This window comes from Mirounga angustirostris, unplaced genomic scaffold, assembly GCF_029215605.1.
Source record: "Mirounga angustirostris isolate CCGP_5_RB_7025 unplaced genomic scaffold, mMirAng1.0.hap1 SCAF_9, whole genome shotgun sequence".
In the NCBI taxonomy this organism is placed as follows: Eukaryota; Metazoa; Chordata; class Mammalia; order Carnivora; family Phocidae; genus Mirounga; species Mirounga angustirostris.
The window spans coordinates 112424320-112448576 of record NW_026991717.1 but is presented as its reverse complement, the minus strand read 5'-3'; the positions used below and the strand labels follow the sequence as shown (position 1 = coordinate 112448576).

The following is a 24257-nucleotide window of genomic DNA, read 5'->3' as shown; positions in this document are numbered from 1 at the left end:
GGGATTCTATGTTAGTACCACTGCCCCATTGTGCCTTGCCTGGTTGGGAGGCCAGAGAGGACAAGTCCCACCCTGACCATCATTTGCTGATGAACCTGAGTGACCACATCTTATTTCCAGCCTCTCATTTCCTTGTTTTTGAAATAAGGGGGTTGGACCAGATGAGGTCTTAGGTTTGTGATTCCGTGAATATCTTAGAAAGCAAAACACACGGAGCCAAACTTCCTTTGCCATGCCAAATGATGGGGCAATGGAGCCAGCAGGGTGGATGCTCGAAAGCCCCAGCTAGAGTCTGAGACAAAAGGGAGTTGCCGTGTCCCGTGAATGATGTCAGGTGACTCACGCGGACGGGTCTGGAACTCTAGAAGCTGATTGTCCGAACCTCCCTTGAAGTGGTGGTTTGAAGCACTTTTACGAGCTGGAGGTTGAATGAGAACTTGTAAGTCATCTCGTTGGTATGTTGTATTTTCCCAAACACACCATTTAAAATCAAAACATTGAAACAACTGCCTTATTTTAGGATTGTGCTTTGCATTTGAACGTGCTGCTGAACATCATTAGCTGACCGGTTTCTGTGACACTTGGAGAAGGAGTTACTCCTCCCAGGGAGGTAGATTTCAGCTCATTTCAGGAAAGAGCTTTTTCACAAGCTGAGCTGGCCTTTGGAGGTAGGGAATTTCCCGTCACTGGTAATGTTCAAACCAATGCTAGGGGCTTACCAACCTCCTTCCCAGGCTTCCACCGTGTTCTCCTGCCCACAAGTCAGGGAGATGGCAGCGTGATTCCCTGACACCATGTCCAAAGCAGCCCCCTCCTCCTTACCTTGTTATACCATCCTGGTTTACTATTTTAGTACTTATCACTCTCTGAAAGTGTCACACTCATTTTTTTTTTTTCTAGGTCATCATCTTGCCAAACTCCAAGGTCATTCTGGAGCAGTAGGCACCTGGACCCTTGTTCCCTGTTCTGTCCCCAGTGTTCCATCTCCTGGCACTTAGCAGATGCTCAGCACACCCTGAATGGATACAGTTTCGCTCTTGGTATCAGCTTTATAGCTTCTGAGCCTCCGAGCCCCTCATCCTCCCAGATTAGGCCCCTCAGGAGTATGGTTAGAGATCTGGAAGGAGCTGAGGGAGAGTAGAGCGAGCACTGGGGATTGGGCGGGCAGAGACTCTCTCGCTGGCCATATCCTTGGGGTTGTCACCCAAACTTTTGGGGTCTTGGTTACTTCATCTGTAAAAAGAGAGAGCTGGATTCAGTTGTCTCAAGGCTCTTTCCAGCTGGACCACCTTGTGATTCAAATACTCTGTGTTTGTACTCGCTCCTCTGTTTTCAAACTGTTTGTTCAACTCCCTTTTATTAGGGGTTCTAGGGCTATTAAAACAGGAAAAAAAAAAACCCCAACTAAGTAGCCTTGGGAAGTGAAGGGTAAACACAAGTGCAAATGGATTATTTTAATCCACATAACAAATTATAAGGACTGCAGGTAGTCCCCAAGGTAACTATTTAATTAAATGATCCCCAGGTTAAATATAGATAGTTTAACCCAGTCACAAATTAACAACTGAGGATGTTTTTTCCTGATATACTTTAGCCACCTAACAATGCGCTCAGCTTCGACACACCTAATAATCTCTGATTTGAAATATATTTTATAAAGAGGTTTGTACAGTCTTCCTTCTCTTCGGCCTCTCTAGGAGATGGTGAGTAAACTTGGATGATTCCATTTTACTTGTGAGAAAATTAAAAATAAGATAACTTTTTATTTTATTTTATTTTTTTAAAAAGATTTTATTTATTTATTTGACAGAGAGGGAGACAGTGAGACAGGGAACACAAGCAGGGGGAGTGGGAGAGGGAGAAGCAGGCTTTCCGCTGAGCAGGGAGCCTGATGCGGGCCTCCATCCCAGGACCCTAGGACCATGACCTGAGCCGAAGGCAGATGCTTAACGACTGAGCCACCCAGGCGCCCCAGTAAGCTACCTTTTTAAAAAAATTTTATTTATTTGAGAGAGAGACAGAGATAGTGAAAGAGAGCACAAGCAGGGAGGAGAGGGAGTAGCAGATTCCCTGCTGAGCAGGAAGCCCCATGCGGGGCTCTATCCCAGGACCTGGAGATTATGCCCTGAGCCGAAGACAGACGCTTAACTGACAGAGCCACCCAGGCACCCCCAAAATAAGCTACTCTTCTGACACCATGAAAGCAGCCCCCTGCGGCCGTTTCTGGCTGCTGGCTTGTACAGATGAGCAAGGCCAGAGATGGCTAATTTTTTGGTGGTAGATATATTTGGGACTGGCCTCTGCATATTCCTCTTTCTTCCCTACATAGCGCTCTTTCTTTGTGTTTCTGGAAGAGAGTTCTTCTGTATCTTGGAGTGTTAACCCACATGCTACAAATTAAGAATTACCTCTGTGCCGAATCCGTCAACCTATAGATAGGTATTGGGTACTAATACGGTGTGAAAAGTGCTCGAATGGTTCGAAAGGACAGAAAATGTGATCCTTGTTCATAAAGAGTTTGCATTTCCATTGGGGAGGTAAGGCGTACATTAATGAGACTGGATTTTGTGCTCTGATGGCATTCTATGCTGATACAACAAAAGACTAGCTTGAGATAATGAGGGGATAGCTCGCCTTGTGATACTGTGAATTGGGTGGTACATTTAGTGCCAACGAGTCAGAGGAGGGAGAGGCTAGCAAGGACCAGTGTCTGTCTGGAGAGAGGCTAGCTTGTAGCTCCACACTGGCCTGGCTCTGGGGAGCACAGGAGGGACCCTACAACTGCTCCAAGCCATCCATCTCGAGGAACTGAATGTGAGTGGCGCCCCGTGGAGCAGTGGAGCACCGTGGCCCTGTATCAGGAAAGCTCACACTGTGGAGACCTAGACATGGTAAAAGGATGGAGAGGTCTCAAGGTCACTGTCCAAGGTTTGAGTCAGCCTTTGGGCCCATGAAAATGTACTGTGCCTTATACAATATTTCTAAATATTTCGAGCCAACAGTTAAAAATCAAGAGATTTAAAAAATAATAACCCAGTTTTCTGGCATTTCTTGAAACCTTGGTATATCTGGCCATGGAAGACTCATAGTCCCCTTTGGCATCAATTGAGGTGTCAGTCACGTGGATCTAAGCAGTGTCTTTTAAGACAGGGCTTGTGGTGTCTGGCTTGCCCCGGTCCCCACCATTCCCCCCAAGTCCCCAGGACCTCCTACACCTTTTTCTCCAATGGTAGAGAAATATTCCTCTGTACTCCCATCCCTACTAAGAGTAAGAAAAATAAAAGCCCAAGAGGGCTGTGTGTTTAAAAAAAAGGGGGGGGGCAACAGGAAAAAGCCCAGTTCTTCCTAGAAACGAAGAACGTGCAAACCAAGGGCAGCGCTGTTGGAGGAATTCAGCCCACCGGCCTCACTCCAGTACATTCCCGCTGGGCCCTGTGCCAGGAGAGTTCGCGGCAAACACGGCCGACTGTATAACACAGAGGTACCGCCTTAACAACAGTCCTAATAGCTGAGGTCTATTAAGGGCTTATAGGTGTCCGGGTTACCTCACTTAACCTTCCCAGCAGCCCTGCGATATAGGTACTGTCTCTAGCCCCGTCTCAGGGTGGGGAAACAGAGAGGTTTAGCAACACGCCCAAGGTCACACAGCTTCTTGAGGGTGGAGACAGAATTTGGATACGGGTCTGCGTGACCCCGGAGCCCATTCCTGCTTCTGCTTCCTCCGTGCTGTGGGGCTCGAAGACAGATACCCCCCGCCTGGGGTGATAGATACGGGGCGCGTGCGCGCGTACACGCATGTGCCGTAGCTCAGCATCCGGAGCAGGCTTGGCAGCTGAGAGGCTCTCGCTGAGTATCTTTGAATGTGTGCGCTGGGCAGATGGCTCCGGAGTCCCCGGGGGCTGGGGCTGTTTGCGGAACTTCTTCCTCTGAGTACGACCTCCTGCTGGGGGCTCAGCTTGGGCCTTTTGCCAGATCTGGGCAGGGTAAGATAGGCGGGAGAGCCCCGCCCGCTCCACACCTTTCTGTTCCAAGACTGGCTCTTCCTCGTCTCTAAGTCTTTCCTCCTCCACCCACCTTCACCCTCCAGACCACGAGATGAGACAGTTGGTGGCTGGCAGAGTGAAGGACAAAGCAGCAACTGTTGACAAAGCCAGATGGTGAAGGAGATGGTTCTTCAAGCCACTAGGGCCCCGTGAGGGGCTGTCCTGGGCTGTTTGCGCGCAGGGGCGCTGGGGGTAGTGTCTATGCAGCTGGCTCCCTGACTGGAGTGGGGGAAGCAGTGGAAGCCGAGGTCAGAGGCTGAGGGCAGCAGTGATTCTGTGGGGAAGCCCCAGCTCAGTGCCCACTGGTCTTAGTGGCTTAGAAGTAAACCCCAAGATAAGGATCTGAGTGCTGCTAGTTAATTTGAGAGGTGATCCCAGGAAGCCCCAATAGGAGAGTGGGGAAGTGAGTCAGAGAAGGCAAGGCAGCCAATAAAGGGTTTGTTTTCAACTTAGTTATCACTGGGTTGGCTGGACCTTGATTTTGCTGGGTCCATCTAGGAACCAGTAAAGGACACATGCCTCAGAGAAGCATACCCAAGGGGGAAGGAAGCTGGGTATTCATACACCAATCTCTCAGTCATGGGTTGAGGGTCACTTGGCCCTTCTGGCCTGCTGTGGGGGGGGGGCAGGGGGGCTCTAGTGGCCAAAGAGAGCCCCCAGGCAGAGATTCAGGTGCTATTGTCGGCAGTTGGACAGGGATGCGCTGAAATGGGGAGGGTGAGGGGACGTGGGTGAGCACCAACCCCCCTGCCACTCTCCTTCTGTCCATGTAGATGGAGCATCATGTCTGGAGTGTGGGGTGCTTTGCAGAGGTTCTACACCTGTTCTGTATCAATTAGCTTTTGCTACATAACAGACCTCCCCCTAATTTAGTGGCTTAAAATAGCAATCGTTTATTTAACTCACAGTTGGGGGGGCGGGTGGGCAATTTGGGCTGGGCTTAGTGGGGTCATTCTGGCCTCAGCTGTGCTCACTCGTGTGTCTGTGACCAGCTGGAAGGTGGGTTGGGGGCTGGCCGGCCTGGGACCGTCTCTCATCCGCGGCAGGCTAGCTGCGGCTTGCTCTCTCGGCTGTGGCAGCACTCCAAGAGAGTGAGCGTAGGCAGGGGAGGGCTCTGGAAGCCTAGGCTGGGAACTGACACAGCATCACTTCCACCACATTCTGTGGGCCAGAGCAAGTCATCAGGCTTGCCCAGATTCAAGGGGTTGGGAAAAAGGCTCTGCCTCTCGGTGGGAGGAGCTGCAAGGTCACATTTAGGAGGATAGGAACATTTGTAGCCATTTTTACAAATGATCTATCACATGTCCCGTGCCTTTAGGCATCTTGTGGTCTGGTGGACAATCAAAACCAGTGTTTGTTCTACTCTTTTAGACATAGTAGGAGTCAGAAGCTATCTGGGTCAAGTGTGGGAACGTCTCTGTCCTATAATATCTCCTCCACTGATGCTTTCTGTTAAACATTGTCCTTTCTTTGGTCGTCTTTAAGAAAGCAATTCTTTCTGAGGGATAGCACATTAAGCCTCTACTTAGGAGGCAGAGGTTCTGTGTGGGTGGGGAAAGAAGCCATGAGCTGAGTGGCGCCGGAATCCACGAACCGCGTTCAGGGTCTGAACCTTTCCGCGTGTTCAGGGAACGCCTGCCTTCCTGCTCCTACTGGGTGGCAGCAGAGCCCGCCCCTTCAGAAGATGCACGTGCCCTGCCTTCCCCCTCCCAGCCTCCCTTTACAGCCAGGCCATGAGCTTTGCCCATCCAACCCGCTTGCCCCCGTACTCAGAATAGGAGCTAGTGATGCGAAGACGTGGGGATCAGTAAAGCCTCCCTGGAGGCGGTGTGAGTTCCGGGGGCCAGTTCCAGCTGTGGGGCGAGAAGTGGGGTCCTGTGTCCGTGGCAGCCGTGTCCTCACTAGACAAGGCCCCGGGGTGTGTGTGAGGGGGCTGGATTCTGGCTGCCAAGTCTCAACCTTGGTTCTCTAGCTCTTCCACAGATTATGTGAAGAATGAAGTATCCTTTTAGTGAATTTCTATTTTGCGGGAATCAGCCAGACCCTATTTCTGTTGCTTGCAGATAAGAAACTCCAACTTGTATGGTGGGGACGGAGAGGGAAAAATACAGAAAGAGCAGTGTGTTGGGGGTGGTTTGAAGGAAAGGAGAAACGGGTTCTGTGTCACCATTTTGCCTGATGAAGCCCCGTTGGGAACTGAAAAAGAAAACCAGCTAACTGTTTTTGAAAGCATGTGATAGTTCGTTCGTTTAAAAAAAAAATTCCAGAAGATAAAAGGTTTGCCCCTTTTCGAAGCCAGTTGAAAACTGACAGCTAGCCCTCTGAGAGTGAGGCGCAGATATGAGCCATAGGGAGGGTGTGTGCTTCCGGTTTGGAGCCCTGGAGCCAGACAGAGACGTCTGAGACTTGGTGGAAGGCCAGAGGGGCTAAGGGGGGGATGCGAGGCCTAGCTGTGCATCGCCGAGTGAAAGGACAGAGTAGGAAATTCATTTATTTTTCTCTGAAGAGCATCCAGAGTTGGATGGGGACACGCTGCAGCAGTGAAGTTGAGCAAAGAACACGTATTTTTTTAAGGCCTGGTACTTGCTTGGCTAATAAGCAAAATTTTTTTATAGAAAAAACATCGGTGAGTGGATCACGTAGGATATTACTGCTTCTCTTGGTTTATCAACCCTTAAGAGAAGTTTATTTTTCTTAAGATTTTATTTATTCATTTGAGACACAGAGATACAGAGAGAGAGAGAGAGAGAGAGAGAGCATGAGCAGGGAGAGAGGCAGAGGGACAGGGAGAAGCAGGCTTCCCGCCGAGCAGGGAGACCGATGCAGGGCTTGATCCCAGGATCCTGGGATCATGAGCTGAGCCGAAGGCAGATGCTTAACGATCTGAGCCACCCAGGCGCGCCAAGAGAAGTTTATTTCTGAGCTTGGGGAAATTTGGCAGCTATCTCAAATGTAGCTGGCATATCCAGGAGGTAGTAATTCACCTCCCTACGTAAAATGCAAAAGAAATACAGTTACAAAAGGCAAGTTAAAGAGCATCCAAACAGTGTACAATATGGCCCTGCTGTTTATCTTGAGTGGATAGTTCTTGTCAAGACGTGGCGAGCGTGGGGTGGGGAGGACAGGTGCCTAGCAGTAATATTTCTTGGGCTGCCTGGGGTCATACCACCATCTTTGGGCTACCTACCTCCCCACCATCGCACAAAGTGCCTCCCGCAGGCCCTTGGCTTTTTCTCTTCCACCACACTGCTCTTCCTGAGCTGCCGTGTAGAACCCCGTTGTGTTCCTGCAGCACCATCAGGCTCAGAAGAGAGCAAATTCAGGTGTTGTTCCGAGGGCTGGATCTACAGAACCAGAGTGGGCAGGGAGGAGAGAGACCCCAGGCCTTCACAGGGAGCAGATCCAGCCTGGAGAGCTAGACTTCCGTGTGAAGGAAGGCTGAGAGTCTCTGGCCCATCTGCGTTCACTGGTGGTGGGGGTTTGCTGAAGGGTGTGGAACACCATCGATATTAAGACATCCGATCTGCAGTGGTTGTATTGGAAGCCCCTCCTTCAACCCCAGGAAGTAGAACTGTTCTGCTTCTCCACACAAGACCAGCTGGGAGTGACCTGAGCATGCACAGTTCAAATACTCATGGCTCAGGATGAATCTGCAGTTCTCACTATGCATTCTGGGAGCCAAAGGGACTTTCTTAGCCCTTGGTGTCACTGACTGGGGATACTCAGTCAACCAGCCCATAGCCTTTGTGAACATTTATGGAGAAACTCTTTGCCTTGAAGGGCTCTCCTTCTTCCTGTTCTTCACCTCAGTCCCTGTTTTACAGGGATTTTTTACGGAAACTGAGGCTTCTAGAGATCAAATGGTTTGCCCAAGTTTACGGAGGTAGTAAGAAGTGGAAATCAAGTCATTTAATTCCAAGTGCAATGCTCCTATCTTAATACCTCACTATTAATCTCGAATTTGCTCAAATACTGCATTGAAGAGAAATGATTTAGAGTACAGATTTGTTAGTAGTCTTCCTTCAAGATGTCATACACTTTAGGAATGTTTCAGCCACATTTTGTATGGCATCACCTCTGTGAGGATTAATTTTATGTGTCAACTTGACAGGGCTAAGAGATGCTCACATAGCTGAGAAAACATGATTTCTGGGTGTGTCTGTGAGGGTGTTTCTAGAAGTGATTAGCATTTGAATTGGTAGACCCAGGAAAAAAGAGTGCCCTCACCAGTGCATCAAACAAAAAGACGGAGGAAGGGAGAATTTGCTCTTTGTTTGAGTTGGACTATCTTATCTCCTCCTGCCCTGAGACATTGGTGCTTCTGCTCTCAGACCTTCAGACTAGGGCTGGGGTTTACACCATTGGCCCCCCCGTTCTCGGGCCTTTGGACTCAGAGCGGGACCAGAACTTACACCATAGGCTCCCCTGGTTCAGGCCCTCGGGTTTGGAACCACACCGCTGGCTCTCCTGGCCTTAGGCTTGCCCGTGACAGATGGTGGGACTTCTCAGCCTCCATAATCCTGTGAGCCAATCCCTGATAATAAATCTCTTTCTCTATATCTCCATATATCCTATTGATTCTGTTTCCCTGCAGACCCTAATACAGACCTCCATTCCCCTTCCCTATATGCTCTGCAAACACACGTTTCTCATTGCCTCCTGCCCACACGGCCTTTCCTTCTCCTGATGGGTACGGCCAGTGTCTCAGTACCCTTCCCTCGCCCCATCACTGCCTCTGGGTGGTTGGTGTACAACACAGTGGGGTGTCCAAGAGCTTGGGAAACCATGGTCAACAGGCCCATCTTCCACGGCTGTCAACTTTACTGGAAAAGTTTTGGGGGGAGAATCATAGTACAACATATATCTACCTATGCAGGAGAAAGTACGCTTTGAAGACGAGTGCTTTTTTATCTTTCAAATTAATGCAAAGAGATTCTTGCTTGCAGCAGCTGTTTCCGGAGATAGCCCTGGACCTTCTAGAGACAGCTCAGTCTCCTCAGCAGGCCATGGGGGTTATTTGCTGAAATACAACCCTCATTATCTGAAAGGCTTGTTGGGTGTCTACCATAGGCCCCAGGACAATGTACTGAGTTCTCGTGTTCCTCATGTGTTGTCAGATAACTCTTCTAGTCCATCCTGTTAGGTTACACCCATTTTGAAGCTTTTGTAGCAGTAACAGCAAGTACCTACTATGTGCCAGGAGGAGGGCTGGGACAAGGGTGAGGCGAGCAAGCACCTAGGATATAAAACTTAAGGGCACAGCTGTTGCCAACCTTGTACTAACATGACCCCGAGAGACAGAGAGAGAGAGAGAGAGAGAGAGAGCCTTGTTGAATTTTACACCGCAGGCTCCTCCCCTTTCCTTGGTCCTGCCCTGACTGATTCTTCGAATCCATTTTCTCATATGTTTCTGTTACAACAGCCACATTTTACGGATGGGGAAAATCTGAAGCCCACGGTGGTTAAGAAACTTGCCCGGGGATCCCACAGCTGGTTCCAGTACACTGTTGTCTGACGCTGACCTTAACCTCCTTTACTCTTCCCACCGCCCTGAGACGTAATCGGTCACCCATAGTATTGGTTCAAGAGGGCCGATGGCTAAATTTCCAGGAATTCTGTGAGTCAGCCATTAAACATGGCTCTTATTAAATAGCAAACGAGACAACCATAAGTAATTAAATAAACTCGATCCGAAGCGAATGTAATAAGTCCCCCCAGCCCATCGCTTTCTAGTTCTGGTTCCCCAGGGTCGGGAGGGAGTCCTGGCTCCACCACGTAGCAGCTGTGTGACTTGGGCTGTTCTGCGAAAGCCATGCCCTGAGGAGCCCTCCGGAGAGTGGAAGGGCAGGGAACGAGGCCCTCGCATCCAAGTCCCAGCTTCGCTCCAGCGATCGGTGTCCGTTTTCTCATCCGCAGACTGGGAGCAACGGGCAGACGAGCACATTGTCACCGATGGCAGTGTCTGCGGGATCTGTCACATGCTGTTGAACACAGAGCTCTGGAACGCTGGCTGACCACTCATTATGTGCCAACCATTGTTCTAAGCCCCTTGCTTATATTTTCTTACTAGCGTTCCAGCAACCCACTGAGATAAGGATTGTTTTTCTCCCATTTTTAGATGGGGAAATAGCCTCGGCACAATGGAGTCCCTTCCCCAAGGTCACACAGCTGGTACGTGGCAAAGGCAGGAGTCCCTCTTGGACAATCCCTGGGACCTAGGAGTTGCTCAGTGAATGTTACTGATCAGCTCCCGCAGCCCCCCATCCGGGAGATGTCTTGGGCCCCAGTGCCATTTTCCCTGGCAGCCTCCAGGTCAAGTGTCAGAAAGCGTAAAGGCCCTTCAACTTTTCAGATGGTGGGTCCCAAAGCTGGCCGGACCCCCAGGCAGGCAAGGGGCAGAATCTTGCTGCTGCACCCAAACCCTCCTGTCCTCCCTGTCCGAGGGCACCTCGGCAGCTGCTGCTCTGGAGCAAAACATCCCTTCTCTTGAGGGCGGGAAGAGGCCAGCTCCTCCCTGAGCCGGCCCGGATGCCACTTCTTCCGGTCATTCTCCAGGGCGGATACATTGTGGGAATCAGCCACGCCGGCCACAAGGAAGAAAAACACCCGCTTCCCATACTCCCAGCACCAGTGGGGGGAAGCTCCAGGCTTGAGCTCCCTGAGACCTCTCCCTGGGTCCCAGCAGAAATCGGCTCCCTGCACTGGGGAGTCCGTAGCCCACAGGGCCCGAAGGGGCTGACGGCCGAGGCTGAGGAGGCAGTGGGCCCCAGTGAAGGACCTTGGCTCTGTGTACCAGGCAAGCCTGGGTTTGAATCTCGCCTCTGCCTCTTATGAGCTGGGTGTCCTCAGCTAACTTTTCTGAACTTCAGTTTTTCCTTCTGCAAAATGGGAGAATACCCAACTTATGGCGTCTTACAGAGTTGTGGTTAAAAGCCAAAGAAATGTGTACAAAGCACCTAAGACACAAATGGTGGAAGGAATGGAATACATGGGAAGTGAATGAATACTCATAGCCGTTGTGTGCCGGGCGGTGCGCTAGGCAAGGGAGGGCCCTGCAGAGGCAGAGAAACAAACCGAGAGAGAAGGTGCCATGGTGGCAGGGTGGGGGAAGAGCAGGGAACATTAGGCCCCGTCCAGACGCTCCCTGAGTTATTCCTGAGACCTACTATGTGCCCGTGGGGATTATGGGGGATGCAGCTATGCACATAGCCCAGCCCTTCCCTCTCAGACACGACACTGACATGCACAGAAAATTAAATGACAGCACAGGTGATGAAAGCCTTAGAGACTGGGGCACCCGGCTGGCTCAGTCGGAGGAGCGTGCGATGCTTGATCTTGGAGTTGTGAGTTCGAGCCCCACGTTGGGTGTAGAGATTACTTGGGAAAATTAAATAAATGAGAAAAGCCTGAGAGACCAAGGTGCAAGGAATCAGAGAGTGAGAAATGTGGTGCTTGACCACCTGAGAGGGACGGGCAACAGGGAGGACCCTTGTTCAGACTTGCACTGGAGACCTGCAGGTGAGGGGCTTCCGGGGAGGCCTGAGTTTTTCTCCATTTGGTTTAACAAGGTGCAGGACAGAGGATGGGCCTGGCCAGAGCTTGCTTTCCTCTGCCCCAGCGGTCCTTCCCCCAGCGCCCCCTCTCTGCCTCCACTGCTTGGGCCCAGGGCTGAAGCACCATAGGAGCTGTCTCTATGGGACCTCGAAGCCAAGCTGGGAGCCTGCCTTGCTAGAGTGTCCCCACTCACGTGCCGCAGGAGCGCTGGTGCCATGCAGGGAGAGGGAGCGTGGAAGCTCAGGAAACAAAGCCAGTTCTTAAGTCCCTCGTGGGCTGGGGGGATTGGGATCGGAGCTGGCCCTTTGTCACTGATCTATTTCTCCCTCTTTGGCTTCCTCTTGTGCAACTTAGTCTCGGCTGAGTCAGGCGGACCTTCCTGGGTTGAAGAGACAGTTCCAGAAAGAGTATGGAGGCAAGTCAGAAGATGAGGCCCTCCCCAAACTTCCCAGGTGGGGCTCCTGCAAGGCCCCGGCAGGCATGGCCACCTTGCTTCCTTGGAGGCCTGGGTGTGTTCCTGCGACTCCCCTGCCCTCCCTTCGTGTGAGGTGAGTCTCTCTTACAGCACATTGTCTGCCGTGACAGCATGTTGGTGTCGGGGGACACAGCCTCTTGGTATGTGTGCCCTTATGCTTTACCAAGAGGCCGCTTTCTCCCCACCCAGTAACGATGAACCCGTAAGAAGCAATAAAGGAGACAGCATGGGGATAGCCCACTCCATGCTCCATGCCCACATGACATTAAAAAGGGATCTGTTTTTAAAATTAGGGGAGCAGATGAAAAGCCCAGTCCACTTAATCATGCGGGGTGAGGGGCCGTCCTGTCTCTGTGCTTGCCAAGCTCACACCTGTGTCGGCGGGAGCACTGTTCTGTGGCCCCTACAGGGGTGTGTTTCCCCCAAGTGCATTTTCATGTTACAGATCACATTACCCTCCGAGAAGGTGATTCTTTTTGGAAGAAATAGGCTGTTTCTCTGCTCCTTATGTGGGGGATGGGAAGGGAGGTAGTAAGGACTGGTGATTACAAGAGTGGGCTCTGGGGGCGCCTGGGTGGCTCAGTGGGTTCAGTGTCTGCCTTCAGGGTCCTGGGATCGAGCCCTGCATTGGGCTCCAGCCCCGCATTGGGCTCCCTGCTCGGTGGGGAGCCTGCTTCTCCCTCCCCCCACTTCCTGCTCCTGCTTTCTTTCGCTATCTCACTCTCTCTCAATTAAATAAATAAAATCTTTTTTTTTTTTTTTAAAGATTTTATTTATTTTTTAGAGAGCGAGCGAGAGAGAAACAGCATGAGAGGGGAGAGGGTCAGAGAGAGAAGCAGGCTCTCCGCTGAGCCGGGAGCCCGATGCGGGGCTCGATCCCAGGACCCTGGGATCATGACCTGAGCCGAAGGCAGACGCTTAACCATCTGAGCCACCCAGGCGCCCTTAAATAAATAAAATCTTAAAAAAAAACCCCAAACCCCCCAAAACCAAAAAGAAACCAAGAGTGGTCTGGGAAGCTGGAAAGCCAGGTGTTTTGATCTGGACTTCGCCCTGTTACTCCTTGTATAACCTTGGGGAAGGCACTTGACCTCTTGGAGCCTCAGTAGCCTCATCATTGCAGATCCTAAGAGTGAATGTCCTCGCAGAGAGCTTGTGGGCATTAGGTGAGGTCATGTGGGAGTGATGGAGCAGGAGGTCTGTGTGGGGGCCTCGGGGCCGCTTCTTGCTGTGTGTGACTCTGGAAAAAGCACCAGCCTCCTGAGGTTTGCTCACGTCTGCAGTGGGGTTTACACGTCTGACGTGTGAGTTAGTGGAGGGTCAGATGAGGTCTCTGCACGATGAGGAGCAGGAGGTAAGTGCTCAGTAAACACGGGCCTGTGACAGGCTGGTATGACGGGGTGGGGAAAGGACAGGAAGATGACATCCTTTCCCACTTGGCTCTTTCTGTGTTTCTCTTAGGAAGCCCGGTCCTGGGGCCTGGGGTGGTGAGCAGCCAGCCCCCTCCACCCCCCGGGGGGCACCCTCCCTGCTCCTTTCTTGAACGGGCCTGGCCATCAGTGGCGCTAGGTGGGTCCACGCCCTCGGCCACGACAGAACCACGCTCATTTTGCAGCTTCCTCCGTGTGGAGGCTTAAATTCAATGGCTCCGGGAGTGCGGGGCCACCTCCTCCCATGACCTGGCCATGTTTTAATTCCTAACCATCTTCACTAACCCAGAACACTTGGGATTCTCTTGTCTCCAGCAGAACCCCAAACACCTCCCACCCCCTTGTTGGTATAGTGGTTAATTAAGTGTCTGTCAGTCACAGAATCCAGAGGCAGATATCAGATGACTGTTCACTCAGCCTTTTCCCAAAAGGCCCATCTGGGCTGGTTTCTTCAGCTCAGCAACATCGGCGCTCCTCGACCACCTGTCTTCTTGGCCACTAACGGTGATGGCCCTGGGGCTGGTGAGCAGCTGTTGTCCATCTCCTGGAGCCAAGCGGGGAGCTCAGGCTGCAGTAGACAGCCATATCTGGTAGAGGCCAAAGGGAAACGGCCTGCTGATTATTGGGCTGCCGTGAAAACTTCACCCTGGAGGTCTTTCACAAACAGGATAGAGTTTCATCTTTCTGGAATGTGTTAGAGCAGCAAGACCTACCCGACCTCTCTGCCCAGGTGAAATTCATCTTCCATGAAGGACTGGGCCCCACGTCTGAGCTGCACAGACCTACATAGACCTCCACGGATAGAACATAGAGCCCCATCCATGGTTGCTAAGGCCTTGAACGACTATCTTTCTCCAGGTATGTGTTTATTTCTTTAACTCCCTTGAAGGTGAGGATTATGTCCCACGTGATAGCCACACATCACTTAGCATGGCGCTGGATATTTCTCAAGCATCCACTGAGGCCCTGTGGTAGTTAGGCGGCTGCCCCTAAGAGGGGAGCAGAGCTTCGGAGGATGGCTCACTGCATTGGTAGGTTTTGAAGAAGCCAAGGAGGGCTGGAGTTTGGGGTGCTGCCTAAGGAAAGTGGGCTCCACAGTGGGGCAGGGCAGTGGGGCTCAGTGCTGGGGACAGCCAGAGAAGGTAGTAACCTGGGGAGAAAGGGCTGGAGCCTAAAGACAAGAAAGACAATCAACGGCCTTCAGAGCTTTGTTGAGAACCATCCCTGGAACCCCCCACATGGTGCCTCTCTTTGTGTCAGCGTGGGGTTCAGACCTGGTGACTGCTGACCTCCAGCTGGACGGGAAGGAGAAGTGCAAATGGGATGTGGTTTCAGGATAAATGGGGCCTCGGGTGGGCAGAGCCTCCAGGCCAGGAGTTTTACAGGGAGACAGGAACTCAGAATGCCCCAGACAGCAGGGCTTCCTGCAAGCCTGGGGATGTGGCCGTGCCCTGTGTCCTTAAGGAGGGATGGAGGCCTGGGGTTGACTGACCTGGGCTGACCCCTGGGGTGAAGGGGAGAATGAATAACAATGGTGGCCATAGCAATGCTTCACACACAAGTGTGGGGTTTCACAGTTTTCAGAGGGCTTTTGCACCTGTTAGCTCAGGAACAGGGAGAGGGGGGAGAATTTCAGGTGCCTCTACCCCATCTATTCCAGGAGGGCCTTAACCCTGACCCTCGCATTTCTCCTCCCACTTTCTGGGACAGAGCACTTGTACTGGGATGTGCCGATCTGGAGCAGGGTGAGAGCAGGGACAGGCTCTGCACCTTGGGGCAGCCCTGCCTCCTCTCCCTTAATCCGGCCCCTCCTCCTTCCCAGAGGTGTGATCCCACACCTGGCTCACCTGGGTTCCCAGGAAGGCCAGGGAGGCGGAACCCCTCTTTCTATGTCTCCCAGAAGGGAGGAGCTCTGGGCTAGGAGCTTCTAGTACCTTATTGGCATCACAATAATCCGTTTCTTTCCTCACCTGTTCTTCCTACTGGGCACACCCCTGGCCTCTCCGTCTTGCTCTGCCAGTGGCTCTGTGGGCCTGCCGGCCCCAAGGTCAGAACCCGTTTCCCACACTGACTCAGATCTCAGCCTCCTTCCTGACAGATGGCACATGGGGCAGCCCCAATCCTGGCCTTGGTAAATGCCCCGATATTCCTCCACCAGCACACGAATCTTTCCAACTTAGGGATTCTAGCTTCAGAAACTTCACCCAGCATCTGCAGGCCCGCCCTGGGCTGGCAAGGGATGTAACAGAGTCAGAGGAAAGGTATACAGAAGCCCAGAAGACACATGTTTTTGACAAGAAACAGGGGCATGTATCAAAGAACAGGAATGGAGGGCCACAGGGGAGAACTGCCTCTCTCGGAGCGATGGGACAAAGGGGCCAACACGAGGCACTGTGAACTTCGTTGAGTGTAGGGTGAAGAAGGGGAAAGTCGGCTGGGCCCAGATGAGCAGATCTGGTCTGGCTACATGGAAAGCACAAATAAGTTTGTTGTATATGATTCTGAACTAACCAGAGTGGCAGATCAGGACATGGATGTAGTTTTTGAATGTCCAGTGGCCTCACCTAGAATTTTCAGGCTAGGACATAAAAGTGTGAGTTAGATGGTCCCACCTATTTAAAAAAATATCTTATTGCAACCCAGATCCACAAGACGTTGTCCCTTAGGAGTCACAAAAAGAAGTATGGGGTACTGTGAATGTAACAGTCAAGCATAATAAGTATTTATTCATTCATTCATTCATTCATTCATTCATTCATTCATTCATTCATTTAGAGTGTGTGAATGGGTAGGAGGGACAGACGGGGAGGGAGACAGAGAATCTTAAGCAGCCTCCACGTTCAGCACGGAGCCTGACACGGAGCCCAAAATGGGGCTCGACAGGGGGCTCGATCTCACGACCCTGAGATCATGACCTGAGCCAAAATCAAGAGTCGGGCGCTTAACTGACTGAGCCACCCAGGCGCCCCACGCATAATGAGAAGTCTTATGTGGAGGGCTGCGCCGCACAGGAAGAGTGGTAGAAGGTACTGCAGTCTGGAGAGTTTGATGTCATCCACTGGAATCAGGTGATCATTTCCCCAATGAGAGTCAGTGGGGAACTAGAAGAAAAGCATACAGTCAGCTTGGCTGGGACACAACTAGTGTGCAGAAACAGAGTCGGGGTATGTGCGGTTACGCTGTGGTAATAACCACAAAATCTGGGTGGCTCGTGATAACAAAGGTTATTTTTCATTTGTACCACATGTCTGTTGTGTGTTGGCTGTAGGTCTGCTCAGTGGTTTTCACTCCTGGGCTGATGGACAAACATTGGGACTTTTTGATCTGGGATTCTGACGGTTTCATAGCAGAGGGAAAAGAGACATGATGAATCACTTACTGATCCTCGAAACTTCTGTCTGGAAGTGACACCTGTCACTTCTGCTCATATTTCATTGGCCAATGTGAGTCATATGGCCTAGCCTAACCTCTCCTGGGAGAGCAAAGGATAATTCTCCTCTAATGAACAATAATAAATTGACCTCAAAAAAGTCCTAAAAGTCAGTTTCTGCTTTAGGCCATAACTGGGGTCCACCTCACTAATTCTTGTGAGATGTAGAGACCTCAGAATTTAGTTGTGGACAATTGTCTTAGGATGGAGTTATAGACCCGTTGCAGGAGTAGAAGCTCCCAGGAGGGACAAGTGTATTTCATTCACTGGTATATCCCAAAGGCTAAGAACACGCCCCTCAACATATCTTTATTGCCGAATGAATTATACATAGGTTCAAGACGCAATATGACCCTCCCTGCCTCAGCCAAGGAGTATCTGTGTCCCATGTACTGACTTCTTTGGGTGTGGAGATAAACACACTCAGAGAACCTGTGTCTCTCTGATGGATCCAGATGAGTTGGGGCTTCACCTTCTGCTTTGGGATGCTGTGTGTCCAGCCCAAGAGTCAGCAAACTTTTTCTGGAAAGGGCAGATATTAAATATTTCAGGCTTTGCACGCCATATCATACGGTCTCTGTCACAACTACGCAAGTCTCTTGTGGGGCAAAGCAGCCATCGACTGTATGTCAATGATCGAGGGTGGCTCTGTTCCAAGAAAACTTTATTTGCAAAGCCAGGCAGTGGGCCAGAATCGGCTGGGGGCGGTAGTTCGCCTACCCCTAATCTAGCCACGAAGCTGGCTTCTCAAGCTTTGCTTTCCCCCGGGGGCGGGGGGGAGTCCTTTTCAGGACCATGTTAGCATACATTTATCACTCTCATCTGCATAAAATGAAGTGCCATGAAATTGTAGTTTTGAAACGTCCTGATGTCTGGTTGGGGGTGTTTAGGGCTTCGGTTTATTTTCGTCCAGGGAGGCAGGTCCATCCCCAAACACCCTGATCTGGCCAGGTTTTGGCTCTCGCTGTGCTGTTGTAACTCCCAGGTGCTCCCCTCCCTCGGTATCCCCATCTGCCTTGCCTTTGGGGCATGCATCCACTCTCCCCATTTCACTTGCTCCAGGGACCCCCCAGACTGCCATGGGGGGAAGGGAAGGGCACATGGCTGGCTGAGGAGGAGGAGCTCGCCCCTCTCCTCACAGTTCAGTTGGTCTGAGAAGTACAGAAATCTATTTTCTTAGGGATGTGGCTCAGATATTTTCATTTCATGGAACCTGATGCCTCAGAATCACAGATTTTTTTTCAGGCCAGAATGCCTCTGGTATGATGTGACAGTCTGGAGGGTAATTAGCAGCCACCCCTTCTTTCTGGGTCAGTAGCAGGCTTATGTAATTAGAAGTCCGAAGACGAGATGGGGAGAAAGACTCACCCCGGCCAACAACCTTCCCCGCCGCAGCCTTCTAGCTGGTTGTCACAGAATTCTAGAGCAGGAAGAGACCTTATACCTGACGACCTCTCCTCCACCTGGCCCCAACTGGACATTTGAACATCATGAGGACCAAAATGCAACCCTCTTGTCCTAGGTATCAAAGGTGGGGCTTCAGACCCCATGGACACTCCACATCCTATCCTTCAGCTAACTTCCAGACTGCTGCCCGCCCCCGCTCCCCATCTCCTCCAACAAGATAAACACATCTGTGACCCCATCCTGAGGGGACCTGGGGGAAGGAAGGAGGGAGGAGGGAGCCTCCCCAGTGCAGACAGAGACTCGGCCTTGACTTGCGTTGTTATGATAGGACCTGCCTCTCTTCTCCAGCTGGTGGGAGCACTGACCCCAGGGAGCTCAAGTCCTGGGGGAGGAGAAGCTGGTCAGGGAGAAAAGATAAGGGACAGAGGGGAGGAGTCTGGCCAGCTCCCACCTCCTGGTTGCTGTTCCAACCAAGTTGCTGAGCTGGAGAAAGAAAACTGATAACAGATAAGGATGCTTGCTTTCCTGTGGCCTTGTTTACCTAAGCTTGGGTTCTTGCTGGTCCCTGGGGGTGGGGTGAAAGAGCTTTGTGGGTGGAAGGCAGTGCGGGGTTCCTGGACTGAGACTTGCTTTCAGCTGCCTGAGGTCTGGGTGGCATACAGATCTTCTCTTACCTCCCAGCCCCATCCCAGACTTCCTGTAAGAAGCCAGCTAGACAATGGCTTGACCTGAAATACGAGGCTCTCCACACTTGGAGTAGGGCCTTTCACCCCAAAAGCAGTGGGCTTGGTGACTCTGCCTCTCACCTGGCCTCCTGGGTGTCTGAGCACCTCGGTAAAGATCTCCAGCCCCAGGAAGCCTTATGGTAACCTGCTTGAGCTAATCCAAATATTCCCTACCTTGTTTTTTCTGCACTGCATTCCTCAGCCATCCTGAAGAAATGGAGTCTGAACTGAACTATTATCTGAGGAGCTGAAAACCATCAAAGAGCAGTTGCTATGTGCTAGGGAATAGGCACAGAGTAATGAAAAAAATAGACACAGTCCATGCCCTCATGGAGATTCAAAGCAGTTAAGTGATTCTGTGAAGCATGGGCTAAGGCAGGATGTGCTATGGAAGCACCTAGAAGACACCTAACCTTCCCGATGGTTGGGAGAGACTTTCTGAAGGTGAGTAGGATTGTCTCGACAACTGAGAGAGATACAGGGAAAGAGCATCCCAGGCGAGGAAACACTGCAGATGGAAGCACTGGGGGGAAGAGAAAGAAAGTGGGGTATTTGGGGGGTGGGGGGAGAAAATAGTAGTGTTTTGTGAGACCCAGAGTGAAAAGAAGCAGTAGTGAGAGATGGGGCTGCGGAGATTGGCAAGGCTGGGTCATGGCGGGCAGGGAGAAGGAAGAAGGGGGACCTGGAGGGAGGAAAAGAATGGGAGCAATGGCGGACTGGTTGGGGTGGGAGGTGGAACGACTCCAGGAGACCTTCCTCTACAGAGAAATGAGAACCACAGTCATTTCTGAGATACTCTTAGCTGGTAACCCCTGGGGCTGAGCCCTCGCCAGCCTCAGCTGGCTGCCTTCCTGCGTCAGTGCTCCCCAAATGCTTGTGGGGTTGGGGCTGCCTCCCGTGGGTTCCTCTTGGTCTCAGCCTCATTTGTGGTAGGCATCTTTCTGGTCCCTCCGCCCAGCCCTGGTGGTGTGACATGACCCCAGGCTGGCAATTTTGTCCTGAGTGGTCAGCATCTCCGAAGCAGCTCACCCAGGTAGGACCTAATTCCTTTGAAGCTGCTCACCATCTCCATCTTGCCCTCAGGGCAGCAGTTAGAAGGATCCAGAATACCTTGCTAACTGAGCTGAAATACGAGGCTGAAAGCTCGTATGTGTGTGAGTCACCCCCAAGACCCGTCAGCAACTCATCCATTTGCCTGTCACCCCCAAGACCCGTCAGCAACTCATCCACTTGCCCCGTACTCATCCCTTCCTTCCTTCCCTTCCCTTCAGTGGTTATTGGGTGCTTATTGACTCTCTGGACCTAGTACACACTAGGTACCTTCATTGGCTCGAGCTCTATTCTCAGTCCAGGAAGTCCCAGAGCCGGTAACATTAAGTTTAGTGGGTCAGGGTACAGGCTCCAACTTCAGACCATGGGGGTTCCAATTTTCTAAACACCTCCGTGACCTGGAGGAAATCACTCTTACACCTCAGTTTCCTGATCTGTAAAGCAGGTAACAATAGGACCTACTGCACAGGCTGTTGGTGGATTAAAGGAGAGATTCCTGTATAAGGTTTTGAGCACAGTAAGTCACTGAATATTAGTTACTACTGTTTATATACATCAGCTGCTTACTTTGGAACCGGAAATTGTTAGGAGGGAATCTTTTTGGAGTTTTTTTACTGAGATGGTAACACAACAAAATTAAAGCTATCTATGCTAACAGCAACTATTTTTATATTCACTTCCAGTATTTATCATGAGATAATAATACGAATAAATCCAGAAGTCCATAGAACTTTAGACTTTCTTTTCTTTTCATCTACTCTAGTAAACTTGCTATATATAGACTCAGGAAATGACCGTGGTGTATGCAATCCACCCCCATATCCATGCCGAGATATAAGAATGCTGGCTTTCCACTCCTTCCACCTTGTGTGATTGTGGATAGCATCTTGGAACCTGTTTCTCCTCATCTGTTCGATGGAGATGATAATGCCCTCTCTGGGTTATGGGAAGTAGCACTAACATGGGCAAAATGTCCAACACATAACAGAGGACTAATAAATGGTAGTTCCTGCCCCTTCCTCTGATGTAGTGTGGGGTTCAGAAAATGGGAGGTACCTAGGGGTTGTTGCCCCCAGGCTGTCCCAAGCCCCCTCCGGCCTTCCCGTAGGAAGCCCCCAACCTACCTGAGAGGACTGGAAACTCTGCTTTAAAGAAGTCAAGGGGGTCAGCCAGCTTCTAGTTGTCTCTCTTCAGGGAAGGGCCGGGCCATGCCAGCTTCCTCAGCTGGCCCAGGGGAGGGGACCTGGGAGTGGGAGAAGGCAAGGCGGAAACACTTTCCTGGGAGCCCTTGGGGGCTCTGTCCTCTGTGGTCAGTGTGGCCTGACAGCTGTTGGGAAGAAGGACGGTGGCACGTGCTGGTGGGTGAGCTGGGGATCGCAGTGTTCCGAAAGAGCTGATGGAACAAGCCAGGCACAATGAGAGAGAAGCTTCGATGATTGGGGTTTTGCGGCTCATTCAATCAGGCTGATGGGAGCAACCTGGCTGAGTCACCTAAATCCCCCTCTACTTCCCCCCACAAAGGGCCTTTCTCAGACACCAGGAGAATATTATGTTAATAATGAATAATTTTATGGGGAGCCTGGGTGGCTCGGTTGGTTGAGTGTCCAACTCTTGATTTTGGCTCTGGTCATGATCTCAGGGTTGTGAGATCGAGCCCTGTGTCGGGCTTTGCGCTGGGTGTGGAGCCTGCTTACGATTTTCTCTCTCTCCCTCTGCCCCTGCTCCCCGCTAAAAAAATGAATAATTTTTTGTTTGTACAACATTTTAGAAATCACAGCATTCTTTTACATCCATTTTCTAATTTCAGTCTCACAAAGAGGCGGGAAGGGAGGTAATAATCCTCGTTGACAGATGAGAAAACTGAGGCTCAAGGGGGCTAAGAAACTTGACCAAGTGTACACAGTTCCTGAGCTGGGATGTCAAGCCAGGCCTTCTAGTGCCACGGTACCCACAACTGGACGATGAGCAGGCGTTCTCCAGGCAACTAGTGATGGGTCACTCAAATAATTTAGAACTTTCTTCCTTAAAATTTTTAAAAGATCATGGTACTGTCTGGCTCTTATTCCTGTTCAGATTCATCGGCTTCTCTTCGGGCTTGGGAACTGAGCCCCATGGGAAAAGCTCCCTGGGGACAGAGCTCTACAGTCCTGCCCAGCTGGAGGGTTTGTGGCAGCCAGCCCTGCAGAAGGAGTTCAGAGTTGCTTGTTAATAGGTGACTAATTGAGGTTACAAAATCACGCTGTCTGGACATCAGCTGTCACCAATAGGATTAGGAGCCTCTTATCCATTTAGTCTGTCTCTAAGACATGACACTAACAAACAGTGTGAATGTGGGGCCTTGGGAAGCCCCATTCTCCTCTCTGGGCCTCCGTGTCCTCATCTGTAAATGGATAAACCTTGCTCTCCCCTCACCCCCACCTGCCATCCCAATTACCTTAATTTGATTTTCTGTGTGCAGGTTGGTGGCACAAACATTTCTTGAATTCCTGGAAACCAGTCTGGCTCTGCTATTACCAAAAGGTGGCCCTGGACCTGTCACTTAGCCTCTCTGGGTCATGGTTTCCTCCTATAGGAAAGACTGATGGTGGCTCTTTGGGGTCCTTCCAGTTCTAGTGTTCTCTACGGAGGCCATTCACCAGTGGTGGGCTGGGAAGCCTGCGAGGAAAGTAAGCCTAGGGGCTTGCCTGGATGGGCCCGAATGACGGGACCGAGTGGGTGGGCAGTGGGTCATAGAAGCCAGTGGAGGGAAAGGAGTCGGGAGAGAGGGCCTGGAAGGTCAGAGTTAGGAGCTGGGGCTGTGAAGAGGGACTCAGAATACCTGGCTAACCCCTCAGGCCTTGCTCATCCTGCTGGGCTACCTTAAAGGAGGCTCTAAGGCCCAGATACAGGCTGGGGAAATCCTGTAAGGAGGCTGGAGCCAGCTACCGTGAGACAGGCCTCTTTTCCTCTGCAGGCCTGTCTGACCTGCTCTCGGCTGAGCCGATCTGTCTGAGGCAGGCAAGGAGAAGAGAAATCCCTCAGCTGGAGCTTACTGTGGAGGCCAGCATGGCCAGGGCCAGGCTAGCACAGGGTTAAAACCAAGCTCTCTAAGCAAACAGTATCTTCGCTATCTGGTGTTTGGATCCCAGCATGGAGGAAAGGCGGAGTCCATAGGAGGCCACCGCTGTTATCTTGAGGCAGGGCGGTTCAGGGGGAGGGGGAGGGGAAGGGGGAGGCAGGCAGGCCTGCAGATCACTGTTCATTCCAGCTCTCGGGGCTCTTTCCCATGAGGACCACTGCCCTTCTTTAAACAAGTGCCCTGCAGCCACCTCTAGTCCAGAGAGACCTAGATTCCTTTTTCTCTTGGACCAGGGTGCAGAGCAGAGGGGTCTTGTGGGACCTGAGTTTAAGTTCTGGCTACCCCCTCCCGGCAAACTCAATCTCCCCTCTGTGATGCAGTGGCTTCATCTTTTCTAGAAGGAGAAGGGTCCCTTTGGCCACCCCTCTCCCTCTGGCTCATGAGGGTATCATGAGGATACAAGAGGTCCTGTTGGTCACAGAGCTGTGGGTCCTTAGTGAGGCCCTAGGAAAATATGGAGGTATGAGGTTCAAGAAGAGCCCGATGGCGTTATTACTCATTGGGTCCTGGCCACCATGCTGGTCCCAGGTGGGATGTGGTTAGCCAGGCTCAGACAGAGCAGGAAGCCAAGTGCACTTCCTTTTTTTTCTTAGTACAACTCAGCCCTTGGAGTCAGCTGATTCCCCTTGCATGGCAGCCGGGAGAGAGTGAGCGTGTTGGTTTCTGCACGGGAGCCCCTGAGTCTTCTTGGAAAATGACACATGTCTACAACCAGCCTTGCAGGCCATGAGCAGCTGAAAAATGGGACTGCAGGGCCATTGGCCCTGAGCGGTCAGCACCCTCTGTGATGAAAGGGTAAGAGGTGGGGACTTGTGTGAGGTGTCTCCTATCAGCTGGAGACAGGTGTCTGAACCCCGGCGGAGTCTGAAGGCAGATCCCTGGGGGCTGCACCCCAGCCGCGTGACCTTTGTCACACAAAAAAGTTCTCTGCCTCAGGTTTCACATCTATAAAACCAGCACTATAATAATAATAATACATGCCTTATAGGATTGTTGCAAGAATTAAACATGATCGAGAATGTTAG

The 24257-nt window shown here is 51.4% G+C and overlaps 1 long non-coding RNA gene across 2 annotated transcripts in view; it reads left to right on the top strand.

The window, feature by feature from the left end:
• Positions 1–14020: 14020 nt before the first annotated feature.
• The window catches only part of LOC123862457 (uncharacterized), a 32797-nt gene continuing 22560 nt past the window's right edge, over positions 14021–24257 (top strand). For both annotated transcript variants that reach the window (XR_006795226.3, XR_006795227.3), the window contains exon 1: positions 14021–14360. This is a non-coding gene — a long non-coding RNA (uncharacterized LOC123862457). The remainder of the gene's footprint in view (positions 14361–24257) is intronic.